This window comes from Magallana gigas, chromosome 9 (assembly GCF_963853765.1).
Source record: "Magallana gigas chromosome 9, xbMagGiga1.1, whole genome shotgun sequence".
NCBI lineage: Eukaryota > Metazoa > Mollusca > Bivalvia > Ostreida > Ostreidae > Magallana > Magallana gigas.
Window position 1 is genome coordinate 24,436,670 of NC_088861.1, and position 21,988 is coordinate 24,458,657.

General features: G+C 34.0%; 1 protein-coding gene and 1 non-coding gene across 2 annotated transcripts in view; both read right to left on the reverse strand.

Moving 5' to 3' along the window:
• The window catches only part of LOC136271259 (uncharacterized), a 129,989-nt gene that overhangs the window by 30,559 nt on the left and 77,442 nt on the right, over nt 1-21,988 (reverse strand). The gene's annotated exons all lie outside the window — the stretch shown is intronic.
• Nucleotides 1,820-20,840, reverse strand: LOC117691800 (uncharacterized). The gene is made up of 5 exons (XR_010709731.1): nt 20,718-20,840; nt 7,284-7,473; nt 6,865-6,975; nt 2,598-2,655; nt 1,820-2,150 (listed from the first exon to the last, which is right to left on the reverse strand). It is a non-coding gene; the product is annotated as an uncharacterized protein (transcript).

Consider the following 21,988-nt stretch of genomic DNA (forward strand, 5'->3'; position numbering starts at 1 on the left):
TATCTGATACATTGGGCTATATCAGAAACGTTTACTTCAAGTTGCTGAATATCATACGTTTTGGATAGAAAGATAAGGGGTAGGCAACCTTCTTCCTGAAATCAATTACTAGTAAATGATGCACTGGTAATTGACCTGTACGTATGATTGGTTAACCCACACCCACCCCCGTTCTCAAAGACGGTTAATGAGATTTACTAGTGTTAACAATTCATCATACTATCAGCAAATTAGAAATTCAATTCCAGGTTTTTTTTATTTTAACATATTTTTTCAAAGTGCGTTAAGTGTTTCGATAATAAAAAATGTTGAAGTTCCTTCATAACGCACTTTGAAATTTTTTTTTTTCAAACTGTGTTTGCTTAGTCTTAAGTATAACGCGTTTTAATTTTTTAAGTGTGTACTTTTCTCAAAGTGCGTTGCCACATACGTTATTTAAAATCCACTATAAATCACAAAACTTGTGTGCTATAATTCTTTAGAAACTGTACAAAGAATGTATGGTGTATCAAATCATTTGATAATGAGAAGATGGGACAAATAAGTAAAATTAATGTAAGTAGTCAGTTTCATGTGTGTATTTCAAACCTGACAATGTAGTGAGAATCATGTGTGTCTAACTGGTGGGTCACGTGGTCTGATGTAGTGGAGTTCAGGGGGAAACCCAAATTTTTAATATAATGAATTTACGAATTATCAGCCCCCTAGGCTAATAAGAGTAGACAGTCTTTTATAAATTTGCTCAAATTTTTTCTTCACGACCCTTAGAAAATAGTGTAGTGACTTTCTGGTGAAAAGTCATGTGTAGTGAGTTTCATGTCTTTACGAGTATGTGTGTGTGTGTGTGTGTGTGTGTGTGTGTGTGTGTGTGTGTGTGTGTGTGTGTGTGTGTGTGTGTGTGTGTGTGTGTGTGTGTGTGTGTGTGTGTGTGTGTGTGTGTGTGTGTGTGTTGCCGCGTGTGTATTGCCATGCCATTTATAGTTTTATTTTTTTTTAAACATTAATACATAAGGAAGGGGAGGCAAAAGTAAGAAATGTCTCGAATTATCTAGTACACCTTAGCCCCAGGGGCCAACTATTGCAAACTTTTGGTTAAAAGAGACCTACATATCTTTAATGGTCGTTCTTTTTATGATATTCATTCTCATTTAAAATTAACATATGCATACAATGCACAGGAAATTAAAATTGATTTCCTAAAATAGAACGCATATTTAAATGTATATGGCCAAGTGACAATTTATCTTAAGTTTTTCAAGTTAACAATGTTAAATTGTTAACAGACAACGTACGACAAATGGCAGTATGTTAGCATATTTTAACTTTTATCGTTTGGTCAGAATAGGACCCTCAGAAAAGACCATGTACTTGAACCTAAAAAGAATTTGGGTTTTGTACGACTGTTAACATGGTTGCATTGCTAGGTGAAATGCAGTGATAATTGGAATACTTCTCAAGAAATTGGTTAACATCCAAGATCCCATAGTTAGATCTCTATCTTAAACTACCATTTGCATGCCAGGTTTTTGACGTCTAACCGACAATAAAAAACATTTTCATTTATATTAATTGTATAAGAAAAAGATTTGCTGATCTTACATAAATCAAATACTGAATTACCGAAAGTCGGGTTCTCTTGATTCGTGATTGTGCATATTGAGTAAATGAGCTTGACAAATAAACTCTCTCTCTCTCTCTCTCTCTCTCTCTCTCTCTCTCTCTCTCTCTCTCTCTCTCTCTCTCTCTCTCTCTCGCAATGTACAAACTCTATACAACGGTGTAGTTGCTATACTGTCAATCTTCCAAAACTACTACTGTAGGTCACTGAGGCGAGGAACTGTGTCAAAAATAGTTCTGACCGGAAGTGTTTGATAAATCATCACCAATTGATAAAGCACAGGTTTATCACATTTATAATTTAAATCCCACGTATGAGATTTAAAACATTATGATATTGACATAGGTTTTACAAAAATGTGATTTGCAGTTTACCTTTTCTCTTCATTTTTCGATAGAACATGTTTACTGGTATGATTATTAGTGCTCCAATTGCAACACCAAGAAATGTTAAAATCCAGACCACGTCATTTCTTTCTTGAAATGGGATAAATTCGTGCATCGTATTGTTAGTTTCTTCTATAGAGGCTGTTCTGTAAGGAGTGGTTGATAAATGGAAAGTTCCAGTAGTTCAATTTGGAAAAAAATCAAAAATCTTTGGAATTGAAGCATTTCAAATCTAAGAACTTACAAGTTGCATTAATATGTTTGTTTTGCCTCAGGCTAGAACGTCTCGACGTCATAAGATGAAACGCGTCACGTGATTGCCTTACAAATTTGCGAATGTAACTTTATTTGAACTGATTTTTTTACACAACCGTTTGTTTACATTTTAAACTTAAGGTCCATGACAAAACAAATCACTTACTAGGTTTGTTACTGACTGTTTACAGATGTTTGTGGGGTTGGTAAAGTTCATAGAAAGCGAGGCTTTGCCTCGCCTTCTATGAACTTTACCGACCCCACAAATTTCTGTTTACAGTTACTGACAAACCTAATAAGTAATATTATTCACTGTAACCATACTTTATGATTTTTACCTGATACAGGCTGGTTCAGCAAGAAAACAACTGTTACCAATAGACACACAACTCCTATCTGTAAAAAGTAAATTAACTTAAGATAAGGCATTCTAATAACTGCAAATAATGTACTGTAGATTATATATTTCACGGGAGTTCTGATTTTCGCAGTTGAACCGTTATGCAGCAAATCGCGAGAACATAAATTAGCAAATGCCGAATTTTTATCAAGGTTTCATTTAGTTTACATCCTTTCGAATAATAAATGCGAGATTTTAAAATTTGCGAGATGTGCTTTTTGCGATTTTACGCGGATATTAATTCCTCGCGTTTGATTAGGGATCTACAGTATTTCCAGTACTAATGATTTCATTATTAAATTCATTGAAAATTGTGAATGCTACAAATAGAAAGGAAGCGGGAAAATTTTAGCACCTGTTTATTTTCTATTCAAAAGGTATAAATGTAAATAGTGAAAACTTTTTTGCAGATACTGACTTTTCTGGTCGAGTGATTTAAGATAAATAAAGATTTAAAACCACCCAAACCTATCTTTTTACATATTTGTGAATAGTTTTGCTTTTTAAAAGTGTGGATCGTTATATTGACAAATATTGACAACAGGCACAGAAAGCAATGTACAGTGTTATTAGAAAAATAAGACAATTTAATTTACCTGTCGATTGTCAGTTTGACTTATTTGATAAAATTGTAGTCCCAGTATTATTGTATGGGTGCGAAATTTGGGGTTACGAAAATATAGATCTGAAGTTATTGAACGTGTACATTTAAAATTTTTAAAATATGTTTTTAACTTAAAAAGTAGTACACCATCCTGTATGGTTTACGGGGAAACAGGTCGTTTTCCTTTATGTATCAATGTATATACCAGAATGATTTCCTACTGGTCAAAGTTATTTACAAACTCTGAAAGCAAAATTGTATATGTTTTATATAAGTTTTTGGTCTTGCAATTTCAAAGGGGAAATATGTCAAACTCTTGGATTGTAGGTGTTAAAAATATTTTAGATATGTGTGGTTTTTCAAATATTTGGTATGAACAAAATATTGTAAATGTAAAGTGGATTTCTACAATTGTAAAACAAAGGTTACAAGACCAATATATTCAAAAATGGTCTAGTGACATTAATGACTCGTCAAAAGGGCAAATTTACAAGATTTTAAAGAAAAATTTTAATTATGAAAATTACATTAATATATTGCCACTTAGGCTCAGAAAGGTTTTTATGAAATTTAGAACCTCAAATCACCATCTCCCAGTGGAGACTGGGAGATGGTACAATACACCTTTAAACCAAAGAGTGTGTAAACTGTAATTCTGGTCAAATTGCTGACGAATTTCATTATCTTCTGGAATGTAAAGAACTATTGACATTTAGACGTAAATATCTTGATGATAAATACTGGTCAGCGCCAAATACTATTAAGTTTTGTGAACTTATGTCTTGTTCAAATGCTACAAACCTGAAAAAATTATGTTATTTTATTATCAAAATATACAGTTTGATATAATAGTTTGTCCTCCATTATTATACTTTTTCCTATCTTCATTGTATATATTGTATATTTATGCTTATTTAATATTTATCTACTACTTATCTATTCCTTTATACAATATACCGCTGAATTTTGAACTGTATATAATGATTGACCTCATGTACCATTCCATGGTGTGAGCGAAATAAACTGAATTGAATTGAGATTTGCTCTCAACTAATTATATTTGTACTTGCATCTTTGATCAGGGGGATGGAGGTTATACTACTTCTTTTTTTATTTAAGTTTAAAAACGAATGTTATGTTGCACTAAATACCAACATCTAATGTTTATTTTTGATCAATAAAGTTTATGCTAAAACAATTCTTAAACAGACTTCGAGCCAGAATCGTCAAAAGGATAAATATCTTTGGCGTTTGGGGTGAAACTTCCAACATTAAGAACCTACAAATAATTGTTTTTTATATAAACACCATTCCAAACCTCCACCACACATATTTGAACTAAACCACTTACTGTAACTGCATCCCATATTATGTTTAATGATTCCAGAGGAGCAATGGCCGAAAAAAGGTCTGTGACATTTTGTTTTAGTCTTAAAAGCGAAAATTAGGAAAATGGTCCTGAAAATTAATGCAAGTCTTGAAAAATCGACCACGTGAACCTATTGTGCCCCATGAGAGGGTCATTGAGCGCCCTTGGCAAGCAAAACCCTCCGACTTGATTAGCTAAGACGGACATGATTTTATAACCAAACAAAACTTTTTACAGTCGTTATTTACTAATATACTAATATAAAGCATATTCGTGTGTTTTAGTTTGCCTATAGGGCCAAATCAATTGCGCAATGGACGTGTACTGCTAGAAGACTGGGTTCAACAAGTTTAGAGTTCAAATTGCGGAAGATTATGTACTAGGAAATATAGAGCAATACATGTATATTGCTCCAGAACCATTTTCACTTTTTTAAATTGACAATATTGGTTAAATCTAAGCTGAAAATTCCTAAATATCTGCAATTGATGATATAGATACGAAAGACAGGGGAAATCTCTGAAACACAAAGAAATTCAGTGGTTAACCAAGGGGTCCACTTGTTACTGTCTACTGCAATGTCGTTTGGGACCTTTACAGCATCTAAGAAAAAATACACCCCTTCTTTATGTAAACGAAAAGAATTGCAAATTATCTTAAGAATCTACTAATGGCTACCATTAAATTATCAAAGACCTTTAAGGACATGGTGGTACAATAAGAGCGAGATTGGACAACATATTGTCTTACGGTGGCTTCAAAACTTACTCCGATCGATCTCAGGTACATTGCACTGACACATACAGTTTTATTCCGTGTAGCTCCACTTCTGGTCGCAACAACAAAATATTGGCCAATACCCCTTTCAATACAGACAACAGCGATGATAAAAACAATACGTTGAGGAAACTGCAAAAGAATCACTGACCCACCACTAGGACGGAGAATATTAAAGGAGATAAAAAAAACCCCAGATATTATGTTATTAAATAGTTTACCCACTTGTGGTTGGGTTTACGGTAAAAAGTCCAAACAATCAAGAAATAAGTCTTTGAATATTTAGTAGTACATGTAGTTTTTTTTAAATAGTTGTATTCTGAATAAAGCACAAAATGCCCCCCACCACCCCTTCCAAAAGAACCAAAAAAAAAGAAACCCCAAACGAACAATAACCAAAATAACAAAACCAAACTAGGTTCTGTGCAAGCTCACAATTGATACCCCCCGCTAAGAAAATCATAACTCGTGTATTTTTTTTCTATTATAGAAAATATTGGATGAATCTATTTCATCGTCTTTTTTCTATAAATAACAACTGCTCTATTTTTTTTATAAAACTGTTAATGCTAATATGAGTACACAAACCAATTTATATTCTTTAAATTCCATTTTAGTTCAAGTTAACTGTTAATACATAAGGACATTTGCATCCTTATGTTAACAAACATGACTCGAATCAAAATTCCACATTGAATATAAACATTTTGAATTATAAGTATACTGAGCCCGATTTTTTTTAAAACAATGACCTTGAACTTCCTCAATTGACCTTGGGTCAAGGTCATGACACACCTTCAGGTTATAAGCAATCTTGATGTGAATTAAGAACTTCCAATATTTGTCCATTTAAAAGATATGGACTGGACATGAATTTTGCACTTTTCTGCCAGTGAACTTGGCCTTGACCAAATGACCTTAGGTCAAGGTCATGACACACCCTTAGGTTATAAGCAATCTTTGTGTGAAGTAAGAAATTCCAATGTTTTTTCATAAGAAAGTTATGGACCGGACACAAATTTTGAATTTTTTCTGCCAGTGACCTTGACTTTGCCTAAATGACCTTGGATCAAGGTCATGACACACCCTCAGGTCATAAGCAATCTTTGTGTGAAATAAGAACTTCCAATGTTTCTCCATTAAAAAGATAGGGACCAGACACGAATTTTGAACTTTTTTTCCCAGTGACCTTGACCTTGACCTTGCCCAAATGACCTTGGGTCAAGGTCATGACACACCCTTAGGTCATAAGCAATCTTTGTGTAAAGTAAGAACTTCCAATGTTTCTCCATAAGAAAGATATGGACCGGACACGAATTGAACAGACAGACGGACAGAGGGACGGACGGACGGACAGACGGACAAGGTGATTCCTATTTACCCCCGACATTTTAGTAATAGGTGCTTTTGACTTTTTTAATTGACAAGACAAAACGTGTTTGGTTAGCCACTTACATTTGTTGACCTCATATATTCGGTACGTAGAATTTGGACATCCTTCAACAAAATTACGACAGTTATAAGCATCGATGAATGAATCCCGTTTTCTTAAGAACATACATAAACCTGAAAATATATTAAATATGTATTATTTCCATATAAAATTTTAAAGCATTTTATTGGCCCCATGCGTACTCTATAAAATTTGTTTGACTTTCCAAACAGGAATAAATAGGCGAACTTGCCGACCCTGTATATGTATTGATTTTTGTTTAACATAAACATTTACCACTTTATCTCTTTATTAATAATTATAGTATCAACATTAAATTTTCATTTTGAAACATTGATGGACAAACAAGATGGTTCAATATATAAAAGGTACATTTTCAAAATTTTTAATAATCCCATATTTTACATGTAAGAATGTCTACCTTTCGCAATTGGTATTCGATATTCAAAGTAACAAAACTCTAAGAGTTCATTGAGATCTTCGCTTGGAAGACACAGGTAGCCATTACTCTCGGTACAGTTGATGGCAGATGATCTCTCCATCCACTCTGTCTGATTTCTTGGACATAATTCAGTTGTATACACCGGAAATTTGTAGCCATCCAATGGTTTCTAAAAATAATACAGAGACAATAATAATTCTATTTTGTACTTTCGTATGATTATTTATATAAAAAAGACGACCCAAGCGTCAAAAGAACGGACGCAAACCATTCGTTTTTCTGAACAAAATATTTGAAATGTAAAAAGATCGAGTTTTTGCAGTACAAAAAAGACATATGGACAATGTTGTTTACCTCAGTCCATTGTTTTTGAATTTTAATAAAATGCAAACAATCACAATACATGTATTATTTATTTTACTAATAAATTTAACTGTTATATGATTATTATTTTTTTTTACAATTTATGAACATTTAGTTCAACTACACGCTATCTCAGCAAAGATGCATTGCGTAGACAAAGCGTCTGGTTAAACTATATAGCACTGCAGAAAAGCAAAACTACCTTTTACTTTTATTTTTTACTTTTATATTATATAACTGACCGCCTTCTATCGGCAAGTTAAAATAATTAATGTATGAGATGAATTGGATAGCGAGAAATGAAATTAAAACATGAGGTGGAAATAACAAGCGGCATTATAAAATTAAAAAAAATCTTTGATTCATTTGATAAGGCCCTTTAGTTATTAATAACCCATTTCGATTCATATGATTCAAATACTGATTAACTTACAAAGAATATAATGACATGTACGTAAGTAAAGCAAATAAGATATGTTGAAAATCTTCATTGTAATGATCTATTTTTTATCAATCATGGAAAAATGATAACCAACTTATAATCGATCTTCATGAAATTACTCAACGTTTGAAATTGTAGCATTTTTTCCTAAAATTCATAGAATATAAGAGATACGCAGACAATCGATCGAAACAATGATTGAGTGCGATGATTTGACCTGTTGTATTTCCTTTAACCATTGTAAACTGTACATGTAAACAGAAAAATACCGATGGGATTGACACAGATACTGAATATAATTTGACAACTTTCAGAAATCAAGAAAAATAGCAGATTGAAAGGGTTTGAAGGAAATAATAATAGATGACCGAACATAAATATGATAACTATCAAACTATTTTAAGAGATGTTAATCAACGGTTGAATCTGATTGGCTAACATTTAATGTTTATTCATTTCTGAAAGGTCGCTCTGAGATGACCCCGTACTGGATATTGTTAGAATGTAGCCGGTTTTCCAAGTCAAATTTTAAAGCTCAGTGGGAAGGCTGTTTCAAGAGCCGTCAGAGGTCATTTTTTGGTCGAATCTACTCTTTATGCCCTAATTCTGTCTGAGATTTATGGAGTACAAATTCCAAATGAAGAAAATGGAGGGGGAAAGAATCCAAACGATGAATCAAGGGAACTTCAACCTGATGACACAGATTTAGATATGGAAAATCATTCTGCAGAAAACTCGTCAGATTGCAACCTTGCACAGAAGGACAGCGGTGATGCAGATGAGGACTTGAGTGGCAGAGATGATAGCTTCCACATGTGGCATCCTGACTTACAAATTATTTGTGCAATGTATGACGATATGTGCAATGAAAATTTATCAGCAGATGAAGCTTGTAAAAATGACGTTTTTAAGGGCATAAAAGACAAAATGTCAGGATTTATGAGAGATCTCTCCTCGAATCGCACAGCTACTCTTTGGTTTGAATACCTTAACATGGTTTCCCTCCTGCACACATTTATAAAAGCTGAAAGGACAGGGGATTGGTTTCTACACCTACAAACAGTTCAAAAAATGCTGCCATATTTAGCTGCTGCTGGACATAACCTATATGTTAAATCTGCATACATTTACTTGACTGAAATGTGCGAACTTGAAGAGACACATCCTGATGTCCATAGTCTTTTTGCAGCAGGCTATCACGTTGTTCGCAGATCCAATAAGTACTGGGCAGGATTATCTACCGATTTATCAATAGAACAGATCTTGATGCGTAGTTTGAAAACAACAGGTGGACTAACCAGGGGCAGAGGAATGTCCGAGTATCAAAGAGCGTTGTGGTTATTGTCCAGCCCAATATGTGCAGAGATTACTCAGAGTCTACAGATATTGACAGAAGTGAACTACAGCACAAGTGAGCAGCATAAAGAAACTTCAAAAAGCAGACAAGAAAGAGACCATAAAGACATGTTAGTGCTTGTGAATCGGATAGCGGAGCGAAACCCTTTTGATAGAAATGTTGATCAACTTCGAAGTATCGAAACAGGGATGACAGCAGAAAAAGATGTGAATGTTGATAGATGCAATGAGATTGGATCTAAGGTAATTTCTTCATTGTCTGGAAATGATGCAACCACCTTCTCTTTCAAGAAAAAGAACAAAGCCATAACCATGCACACTAAACAAGCCTTAACAATCGATAATGAAACTGCCCAAGTAGATCCCCAACTTTTATTTCAGAGGATAACAACTGTAGCCCGAGACGCATTTCCCGAAATGAGTGAACTTTTTAAATTTGAACTGTCAAGTCATCCTTCTTCTCTGTTTGATAATTCGGGAATGCCACGAGAAGCGAACAAAAGCACCCTTGCAGATGCAATTTGGACGTCGGGTGAATTCGGGATTGATGCCTTACCAGTCGATACTAAATATGTTCTAGATGGTGGGTCTTTATTGCACAAATTACCGTGGACTTCGAAATTAACATTTGGTGATATATCCAAAATGTATTCAAGATACGTTGCTTCCAAATTTTCAAACTGCATGGTTGTCTTTGATGGTTACTCACACGGCCCCACAACCAAAGATGTTGCTCACATCAGACGTTCCAAGGGGCTGACAGGACGTGATGTTTTCTTCAATGAAAATACACCATTTCGTTCAAAAAAAGAAGTGTTTCTGTCTAATCCATCAAACAAACAGAAATTTATCGAGCTCTTACAGAATGACCTACAAAAGTCAGGATGTTGCACAATAAATGCAGACTGTGATGCAGACCTTCTGATTGTTCAAACGACGTTATCGCAAGGAAAAGAAAATAATGTCGCTCTTATTGGAGAAGATACAGACCTTTTAGTGCTTTTATTGAACCACATGGATCTTGCGGAAAGCAAAGAAGTTTATTTTCTCTCTGATAGAGTTAACAAAACTGGAAAAATATGGGACATTAAAAAGACAAAGACACATTTAACAGACGAAGTTTGCGAGTGTATTTTGTTTTTACATGCATTGACAGGTTGTGACACTACCTCTAGAATATATGGTTTGAGTAAGGGACAAATGTTAAAGAAAGTAAAAGCTAATTCAGCTTATTACAAGGAGGTTTCCTCTCACTTTCTTACAAATTCGCCGATACCATCTAAAGAAATGCTTGCATCTCAAGGGGAGGATGTTATAGCTGGTTTGTTTGGCGCTCAACCTTGCGAAGGACTAGACATACTGAGATTTCGGAAATTTGTCACCAAAACATCCCGTGTTCAAAAACAGGTACAAGTATGCAGTCTCCCACCGACATATGCAGCTGCAATATATCACATTTACCGAGTATACCATCAAGTACAACAATGGATAGGTAATAACCTGGAGCCAAAAGACTGGGGATGGAAGTTGGAAAACGGGATTCTGGTTCCAACGAAAACACATCTCCCCCCTGCACCCGAGGAATTATTGAAAATAATTCGCTGTAACTGCAAATCAAATTGTGAATCCAAACGTTGCAATTGTAAACGACATGGTATTGTTTGTTCCATGAGTTGTGGGGAATGCCGTGGTACGAGTTGCTCTAATTCTATTGATGGAGACATTAATTTTGATGATGAATGAGGATCACTTTATGAACTTTTATCGACTTTAAATCTACTCAAACAATCAAAAAATTAAAAAAAACTTATATTTTAAACATTTATTAATTAATTTTTTAAAATACATTTATGTCTGTATGTATTTTAATAGCAAACTTTAAGATAAAAGTTTGTCACAATGTATCATTTGAATTATTTTTTGACAAATGTGACCCAAAATATCATTAATTTCAAGTAAAAAAAAAAATATTTTCCCTCTAGAGGATTTAGGTGGATTTTTTATTTAAGTATAATATGAAAGTATAAATGCGTATGCCACAAAAAAATTTTCTGTTGCAATTTGTTTAAGGTCATCCCCCAAATTTTGCTAAATTGACTGGACTATGAACAGTACTCGTACAAAAGACATATTGTTCGCCACATTTCTCTCTCATCGTCGCTATCCCTACAACTCATACATAAACTGCAGACTTTTTAAAGCTGACATGAATTCATTAATACGCATTATTACCCTTTTATCTCCGACTTCCGACTATTATTTGACGATTTCTATTTTTATGCTTATCGCTCAACCCCCCCCCCCCCCCCCCTGTATAAGGCCGAGAGCACTATTCATGCTTCACCGCATTTAGATATTTCATTCACCCGAACATGATACATTGGACAGAAATTTTTGTAGAAACGCTTTTGGAACAAAAATACTGACAGCTTCTGCACTGGAAAGGAAAATCCAGTGAGGACGAGACAAAACAAACTAAAATACAAGCACACATGTATAAAAAAAAATCTTGGTCATTGTAGATCGTTTTCTTGTGTCGCAAATGCGCAAATCCAAAAATGTAGCATATAATGCAGTGCCAGCATTGACTTTAGAAAACGGAGTGTTTTACAGAAACTGATATAGCGATGTTTGGTTGTTACATTGAATGAACAACTAACGTTTTCGATGTGCAAGCGGTGTAAGGTAAACGTAGCACTACATGTAAATGCAATGCGGATACTACGAATACCTTGAGAATTCATTCAAATAATAAACCCTCTTTTATGGTTTATTTGATTGTAGTTTTTTTATTCTTTTTTACAAGCATTTCATGCAAGTAGAAGTCCATGCAACCTGAATGCCGAGCAACATATACTCAAGAAAGCATTGAGGAGCGATCGAAACTAATATCACCGGGGGAAATAAGGTGTTTCTATCTATATCCGGCGACAATAAAACTAAAATGCTTTAGATGGTAAAAAGCACTGTATTTGAACTTGAGGTCGGTATGGGTGATTTCTGGGAATCCAAAAACTACACCCGAACAATCCGAAACCCAATTCCTCTCTCCCAACAATAGTGTATACCATAATATAAATAAGAATTGAAAACAATAGAAATTAGCACTTAAGCACGAGTGACATATGTCATAGAGTAAAACTTCAATATGAGTGAGTCAATTAAATCAAAGGTGAGGTGTAAGAGTTAATAAAATAATTAAGCAATTATCAGGTCTAGGCAACCTCCGTTTTTGGAGGATAGCTCAATTTCAAGATGGCCGCTGATTTTTACCATGGAAAGTCACTTTGCATTGTGGGTGAAATTATCCTCCATTTTTGGAGGATAGCATGGGTATATTTCAAAGGCTTCGTGCATATCTTTAATGAGAAAATGCAAGCACCAGACCATATGGGAATTAACGTTAAGGAAATAAACTAATGATTGTATGCGGCGATTTGAAATTCTATGTATAGTATTTTCACACTATGCTTTGAAAAAGTGTACTTCCTGTGTTCAGTTTTACAAATGACATAGACTATTTACATCTGTTTCATTTATTAAAAATAACAAAATAGTAATGTTTATTCCTCATTAAAACATTAATGAGTTCATCCACGTTTAGAGACACATAATAGATATCTTGATCTGCTACTGTGGTTTCATCAATATTCGTGGGTATCAATTTTCGTGGATTTTCTGAAAACCACAGTTTCAAGGATACGTAAATTCGTGGCCAATGACCCTATCAATACAAAATGTTAGTTGATATTGTTCTTCGATGAGCATTTAATTTCGTGGATCAACTTAACAACGAAATCCACGAAAATTGGTATTCAACGAATATTGATGAAACCACAGTATATTGTACATGTACAAAGTAAATGTTTGCATATAGTATATACCTTAGGAACTTTGTAGCTCTTATTCTAATTAATTCACAGGTTATTAAGTATCATTTCAATTTAATCCCTTCACACAAAAAGACATTGTTAAATTTTATTAATCAAAATGATACCATTTATAGATATCAATTATCCTGAATATTGAAAAAAATTTGAGTCTTCACATACAATATTTTTCTTTAAAATCAGCCCTGCAGTTATTTAAACTTAAATATTTATTAAATATTATCAATAAATATAATTAACAATCGCTAAATAAGGTGATATTTTTATTGTCTTATAAATATATTTTATTCATAGTTAACTCCCTTTGTAAAAACAGAGTTAATTGCCCTTCATCTGAAAAGATCCACCAGGGGGCGCAAACATCTATCCTCCAATTTTGGAGGATAAAATCTATCCTCCAAAAACGGAGGTTGCCTAGACCTGATTATAACTGAAGTGAAATATTGTCTTGTACAAAGGGAAAGGTATATTTATGAATAAATATCAGTTACTCAAATTTCACTCCATGATACTAATATGGCTACCAAATGCTTTTATGACTACTTGCAGCGTTAACAATTCGAAATATTATCACTGTGCAAAACTTTCAACGCCCAATTACTGCTGTCTCAAAAAACCAAAGAACTCAACAAAATGACAAGATTGTGATATTCCATTCAAAACACGAGGACGTGTTATCACTGGAGCGGTGGGAAACTATTACCGTGCAAAATTCACTATTCAATTATAACTTTATTTTGGGCTTTACTTTTAAAATTCAACATCTGTTTCGTAATATTTTCTCCAGTTTATTTCTTACAAAGTTACTTATTTACATGTATTTAGTGAATTACACTTTTCGAACCCTATATGTGATTTCAAAGAGACAGATAGCCATGTCTCAAGGACTGTTAATCTCTTAAAACAACATTGTGCAATAATCAGTTTTTTCTTTTCTTGGACATCAAAGACTCATTGAGTTTAATAATTTTATATCTGTGAACCTTTCACTCAGCTTATTTATGTCATCACCTGTCAATTTATACTCATTGTTCAGATTCTAATATACAGTTATGTACAATTGTCAATCGGCAGTCTGGAATACGGCGGATAGCCTCGGCCACGTTCGACTCATCCAGAGTCTTGAGTCCGGAGACCACTACTGGTCATATATCCGACTTGTTTGTAACATGTCTGTCTGTTAAAATTGTTATGATATTGCCATCATTGATTTGCGTCCAATAAATTCAGAATGACCCTGCATTAAGTCCCTGTTTATTTCTCTGGAACTGTATACTGGGCGACCTTCGGGAATACGGCAAACCTACCCTTCGTTTTTACCTTACGGCCTACAACGCACCACAATCTTATACCCTTAACGCCAACATTCCCTCACCCGGTTCGTTTTGCACACCACCGACGCAGATCCAGATTTAGCACCGTAAATTCTACACGGTCACAGTATTTCGATGAAAAGGTATTACCTGTGTGGACGCATATCTTACATCGTCGTGTTACTCGGTCGCGATATTATGAAGAAATAATTAAGGTCTTCCGTTTTCAACGGAAGACCTTGTACTGATTCTGTTGGTAATTCTTTTTATTCTTTTTTTTCTTCTAGACGTTTTTTAAAACTCAAATATCTTGCTTGTTTGTTGTCCTATAAAGTTCAAATTTGCAGAGCTTATTGGTAGTTACTATTTCTCAATATCTATGGAAAATCATTGATATCGACACTTCCGGTACCGAGTTATTCCCCTTTTTCCCCAAAATATAGGCATTCTTGTGCACGCAAAGGCTCTGAAACCGCTCACAGCCTGTGTTACAAAGTCATAAAGCTTCAAAATAAAGAGTTTGAACGTTGTCCTCCGAGTTTTGTTTTTACAATTTTCCTCCTTTAAAGTTTCAAAAAATTAATTTGAATTTGTGTTTCAAAAAATGCTGATTTTTTGTTGTGTTTTTGTTATGTAGCTCTTTAGTTTAAAATTTTCTCTAAACACATATAGAACAAAATATGTGCAAAATGTCAAGGGCTTTCACTTGACACCATTGAAAAAGGGCTGGCCCCTTAAATTAGTGGTCTAGAGCCCTTAAAAGTCTTCGCTTTATAACTCAAAAATGGTTAATATTTCGCTATAGCTGTTGAGAGAAAAGTTGTTCATTATTGTGTTATCAATGTCGTTACAAAACTATTTTGTACCGGTAATGCGTATTATGAGTGTAAAAAGCTTGTCTTGTTAACATGTACCTGTATTCATTTGGCAAGTAAGCGAATCGTCTTCGTGCGAATAACGTACATATATTAACAGCTGAAAGTGTTCCAGCATATACGGGATGCTTTGATTCATTTGAAAAAGTGTCTAAAAAGTATACGTGTACATGTTTTTCTTACAGCCTTTTTTTTTTAGAGTAACCTCTGTTTAGGTCCTATAGTGGACAACCGTTAAGAAAAACAAAAACGAGAAAATATAAACGTTCTTTTTCTTATCTAGTGAAATACATAAACTAGATTTTAAAAAAAAATAACTTCCATGAAATAGATTTGAGTCATTTTACTGCAAGCATTTCAAATCGACCTAAATTCTTAGTTGTGTGCGTCATTACATAACCCATCTCGCCCGCGGCCGATAAAAATGGATCGCCAAGGTCGCGGCTGGACTACCTAGCGGTCAGCGGTTATCTAATACACAAGAATCGCGTCTGTCATATGTGATTTTACTTAGCAGCAAACACAAGAATCGTACACAATGACATTAAAGCTTACTCTTCTTAATTTGAATTAAACGATAGAATAAGAAATCGTTCTGTTTAATCATAAACTCGAACTGAAGCAGTATCAGACAGATAGATCAACTGTGGGATTAAAGGGGAAAAAAACTTATATTAATTAGAGTTTATTCATCATACTGCAAACATTGTAAATCTTCCTGGGTTCTGAGCTTTTTATGTGTGTTTTAACTTTACGTAAGTTATCCGATCCCTCATCCGCGGCCGAGGAAATCGGTCGCGGCTGCACTACCTAGAGGTCAGCGGTTATCTAATAACAAGATATATATACAAGAACTGTTTCAATTTTATGTTCTTTTTGTTCACCTTCAATTTATTGAATGAAACATTAGAATGTGAATTGAGAAGCCCCTCTAAAAATTGATAAAAGCGATATTGTTCCAAATCAGAAACATCATCAGACATAAATCAATAGTGAATTTGTAATTCTAAAATGTTCTAAAAACTATACATGTACTAATAATGTTATAGATAAACAACGAAAAACCACAAAGATTAAACCTTCAAAGATCACCCCTAGAACATAGCCAAGGAGATCCCGCGCGAGTGGACAAATGATCCGCGGTAGCTCGTGTTCTTCTGCATGTACTTTATCACACGTGCATGTTTATTGATATTTTGTACGATTCCAACTATTTGTTTATTCGAGATTTTGACCGGTACATGTAAGATTGACTTGTGTTTCAATTTAAGATTTTTTTTATTTACCCACAAATATTTCCGCTAAATACTGCTGAGAGGTTTTATAGATATCGTAGAAAGTAGTTGACGTCTTCATAAGGTTGCACATAAAATGAGAGAGAGGGAGAGAGAGAGAGAGAGCGCTCAAAATTGGAAGCATTATTTAGCCGAATTAAGAAAATGAAACAGTCTCCAAGCGTTCAAGGCAGGATAAAAAAAATCAAATATCAAATTAACACATGCGGTAGAGGCAATTGCAACTTCTCTGGCCTTTCTGGCAAGTTTGGAAAAACACCTCGAATGTATTAACATCACCGGATGTTAGAATATTATACAAAATGGAGTCGCTTCCCATTAAAATAAGTATCGGCGAGAAGTTTTGTATGTCGTTTCTGTGTTATATTTTAGTGTATATTGATACCTTTAATGAAGTATAGCTCACATCTCAACAGATCATAAAATGTGTTGTAATTATATTAAGTTTTAAAAAAAGGGGGGTCGTCATGGACGCCTAGGTAATACATTCGAAGTGTTTTTCCGAGCTTGCCAGAAAGGCCCGAGAAGTTGCGATTGGCGGTAGAGGCTGACACGATAGAATTGAGGGATTTAGTGATTATTTTTAGAATGTTTACATGTGTTTTTAAACAAGATTTGTTTAGATTTTATCGGTTTCATGATCACAGTGCAAGGGATTTTTTTTTTCAAAATGTGGCGAAGACCCATTTTTGGCGACTACTTAACATGTGTACATTTTTCTCCTCAATGTATGTCACCTTCCCACCCGTGTGTTTATTCGGTCAGTCTATGCTAAGTCAAATGAATCCGCTCCACGTGCGACCGAAAATCTCGTGTCGCGTCAGCGCACATAGCCTAAAATATTGCCCCCGGGCTGCAGATCAGCAATTGATAAATAATTGAGTAACATTTGGAAGGATGCTTTCAATGCAGCGGTCAATTGTTAAACAATAAGTGTTTAAATATTCGATGTCAATCAACCTCACATTAAAGGTGCGATATCGTAATCTGAGAATGTGGCTAAAAAATTAACCTGTTGAACACGCTAAACTTCTATAGTTATGAACAGAATAAAATATATATTATCAGAGACTTAAATAACTTAATAAGTTATTTATGTCTCTGGTTTTATAAGTTAACAGTTTTACGTCAAATATTAAATAAAATTTGTTCTCAGGATTAGAAGTAATGATATACGACTACATTAAGCAATAAAGTCGGTCGATCGTCATTAAATCATCAGAATACTGCAAGTGTCGACAGTTTCTTATTTCTTTGAAATAATTGTAGTAGTTCAATTGACTTGCAGACTATAATATAGCGACTTTTCTGCCTCCCAAAAATGTATGCATTTAATTGCGATAGATATTTGTTCTTGGGGATTTTACTTATTGTTATATGCACATTGATAAAAAAAAATCATTGAAGTTGTGTAATATGAGGTTGTAATGCAGATTAAAACTCAGCTGAATATTTTATTTTTAATCTAGCTTGTCAAAGTGGGAGATTGTTAACTTGTAGCTTGTTAACTCTGAAAAAGTCTAGAACAGAAGAAATAAAGTCTTTATAGCTTTCGCTACATCTTCTTATTTATGTGTACGCGTACATAAAGCTATTTTAGATTTTTTTTTACTGTATAAAAAAGTGTTTTTTTCCTAACCTTAAATTTAAATCTATAGAAATTCAATATCTACATGTAACATCTCAATAGCTTTGATAGCTTATTACCGCTTGGAAATCATTTAGTTATGCAAATTGACAAATGCCCATGAAAAGACATTATTGGACCCCAAGGGTTTCTTATCCTTTCCGACGATGATGAGAAGAACTCAAATGTGCATACAAATCATACATTTACATGTATATTTATATGAGATATGATAGAAATAATTGAAAAATATTGGTCTTTTTTGTGCCGCACAAAACGGGCGAAAAAGAGTTTTAAACCCCACGAAAATAAATTGAGGGGGGGGGGGGTAAATAAAAGTCACCTTGTCCGTCCGTACGTCGTGTCCGGTCTATATCTTTCTGATGGAGAAACATTGGAAGTGTTCTTACTTCATACAAATAATACTCATTACCTGACGAAGCGTCATGACCTAAACCCAAGGTCATTTGGACAAAGTAAAGGTCACTGACAGGAAAAGTGCAAAATTTGTTTCCGGTCCACTTTGGAATTTCTTACTTCACACAAAGATTGCTTATGACCTGAGGGTGTGTAATGATTTGTTCCTAAGTCATTTAAGGAGAAACATTGGGAGTTTCTATTTCATGTAAAGATTCCTGATGACCGATGATGTGTCATGAACTTGACCCACGGTCAGTTGCGCAAGTTCAAAGTCATATTAAACATGTGTCATATCTTGTATTAATGGAAATGAGTAAACGCTAGAGTTTGTCATAAAGATTACTTGTGACCTGTAAATATACCCTGCCTTGTCTGACTCACTACTTAAAGAAAACGAACCATCCATTATTCTCTAATAGAGAAATACGTGAGTAATGACTTCTTTCTTAGCGGGGATATCATTTGTGAGCTTGCTAACAGTACCTTTTAGATGGTCCAGTGGGAGCAATGCCCCCTTTCTCTCAACCAAAATTTCCCTTAAGTTTACGCTTAGAAAATTGATTTTTGGGTCATTTCCCCCACCGCCACATCCACACTTTTATTATAATTAAATTAATTATATACATGTACATAAATGATGTACTTTTTAAAGTTATCCTAAACTTGAAGTAAGTTAAACGAAGAACTTGCCTGGTATGAAAATAATACTTTGAAATTGAGTCTCGTTTTCGATTTCTTGAACTTACTATTATCATATTGATAATCCAGTATAATTAAAAACCATTTCCCTTCTCCTTACACTCGCCAGGTTCTGATAGACCTGTATCAATAACAGAATATGCCTTTATCTGTTTAATGAGTAGTGCAATACTCAATCTAGAGGTTACATAGAAAACAGGTATGAATTAATTTTTTTTGTCTCCATTTGAAGAGTTCCAATCAATTTTCTAAAGCTCTAATTCGTAAGAAGAAATTGTCATGTAAAGATGACCTTTTATCAATACAGGGTCTGTCAGGCTCTGACAAGTGTCAGGAGAAGGAGGTATTTTAATCAGACTGATGGACAATCCTTTCGCGACACGAAGTTGCGACGGAAGACCTACTCGTTGCTTTGCAACGAGCTCGGCTCTAGTTTAAAGCTCTTTTTCGAAGCAGGTGAATATCAAATATACAGGTTAATACATTATTACAAAAAAGAAAATACACAAATAAAAAAAAAAGAAGAAATAAATGCACAAAAGCTTAAGCCATGAGAGGGATACTACACGTCTGCTTCGAGTTTCAGGTGTGCAATCGGGTGTAACGATATTGAAAGGTGTATATATACCTGTGTGACTGTGTCTTTTTATGAATGATATTCAGCTTTAATTAGATTGTATGACAGTTGATTACAGGCTTTGCCTGGCTCTAAAGCATATACAATTTTATAAATCGTAAGCCTTAATAAACTAATGCGAAGCATAAATCCATTTAAAATAACACTCGGACAAGATAGCTTAGGCTTTAGATGCAATCGGGATTTAAATATATTGACATGTGTTAGTCACTTACATTGAATAGGTCACCCATGTACTTTTAATGGTTTGCGTCTTTTAAAACATTAACAACTTGTACCTCTTGTGCACGATAGCATCTATATTTTACATGGAACAATAATGTCACCTCCATATCATTTTTTCTATTAAATAATATAAACTAGTAAACGTAAATGTTTTGACTGAGAGTAATAAACTTTGATTAATGTTGTTCACATGAGATATAAAATACTATCTTTAGCGTATCTTAAGTAGTTGCAACAAGTAATTAATAAACATTATAATGATTATACTTACGCAATCGCAAATAAACGCCACAAAAGCGCTTAAGAACAAAGCAGCCCAATGCATATGATCGGCAATTTTGAAACTTAGGTAACCGAAAGTGGAAAATCCAAATATGTATAAAAAGAAGGTAACTCTAGTCTGGTACCCGCCCCCGCCACTGCGTTTTCACTTCGTTTTGGGGTCAGGTAAAGGCCGACGTTTCAAAATGGCGACCTCCACGTCTGGAAAGAGGTAGGAATTTACCACTGAAGAAAAAATCGGGAATATCTTCTTATGACTATGAAAATTAATTCAACCAAGCATTATCGAGTGTAAACGAGAATCAGTTGTATCGAAAAATGTAGTTTTTTAATATGTCAGAGCCCTTTTATTTATTTATCCCAGTTTTTTTGCAATGTTTACATACCCCCCGAATTAAATATCGATCTATAATTATTTAACCAAGGATGGCTTAACTTTCTAAATCAGTTGTTAAGTTTACCTAAGCTATATATACACTAATAGAAATCACCGAAAAATCGGCAGGGCCACGCTTGCATGACTGGAAATGCATGTGCTATAACTCGAATTTCCTCTATTTCAATCATTTAACATTATTTATAAGGTATAGCTTGGAATAAATGAACAAAAATGTTTTTGCATAGTTTGATAAGGACAAACATGATGGTATGAATTATTTATTGATAGTTATTGAAACAGAAAACTATCACAATAAAATATTTTCTGACAAGCTACCCTTGTTAATATTAAACATGTTAACAGGTCTAGGCAACCTCCGTTTTTGGAGGATAGATTTTATCCTCCAAAATTGGAGGATAGATGTTTGCGCCCCCTGGTGGATCTTTTCAGATGAAGGGCAATTAACTCTGTTTTTACAAAGGGAGTTAACTATGAATAAAATATATTTATAAGACAATAAAAATATCACCTTATTTAGCGATTGTTAATTATATTTATTGATAATATTTAATAAATATTTAAGTTTAAATAACTGCAGGGCTGATTTCAAAGAAAAATATTTTATGTGAAGACTCAATTTTTTTTCAATATTCAGGATAATTGATATCTATAAATGGTATCATTTTGATTAATAAAATTTAACAATGTCTTTTTGTGTGAAGGGATTAAATTGAAATGATACTTAATAACCTGTGAATTAATTAGAATAAGAGCTACAAAGTTCCTAAGGTATATACTATATGCAAACATTTACTTTGTACATGTACAATATAGCAGATCAAGATATCTATTATGTGTCTCTAAACGTGAATGAACTCATT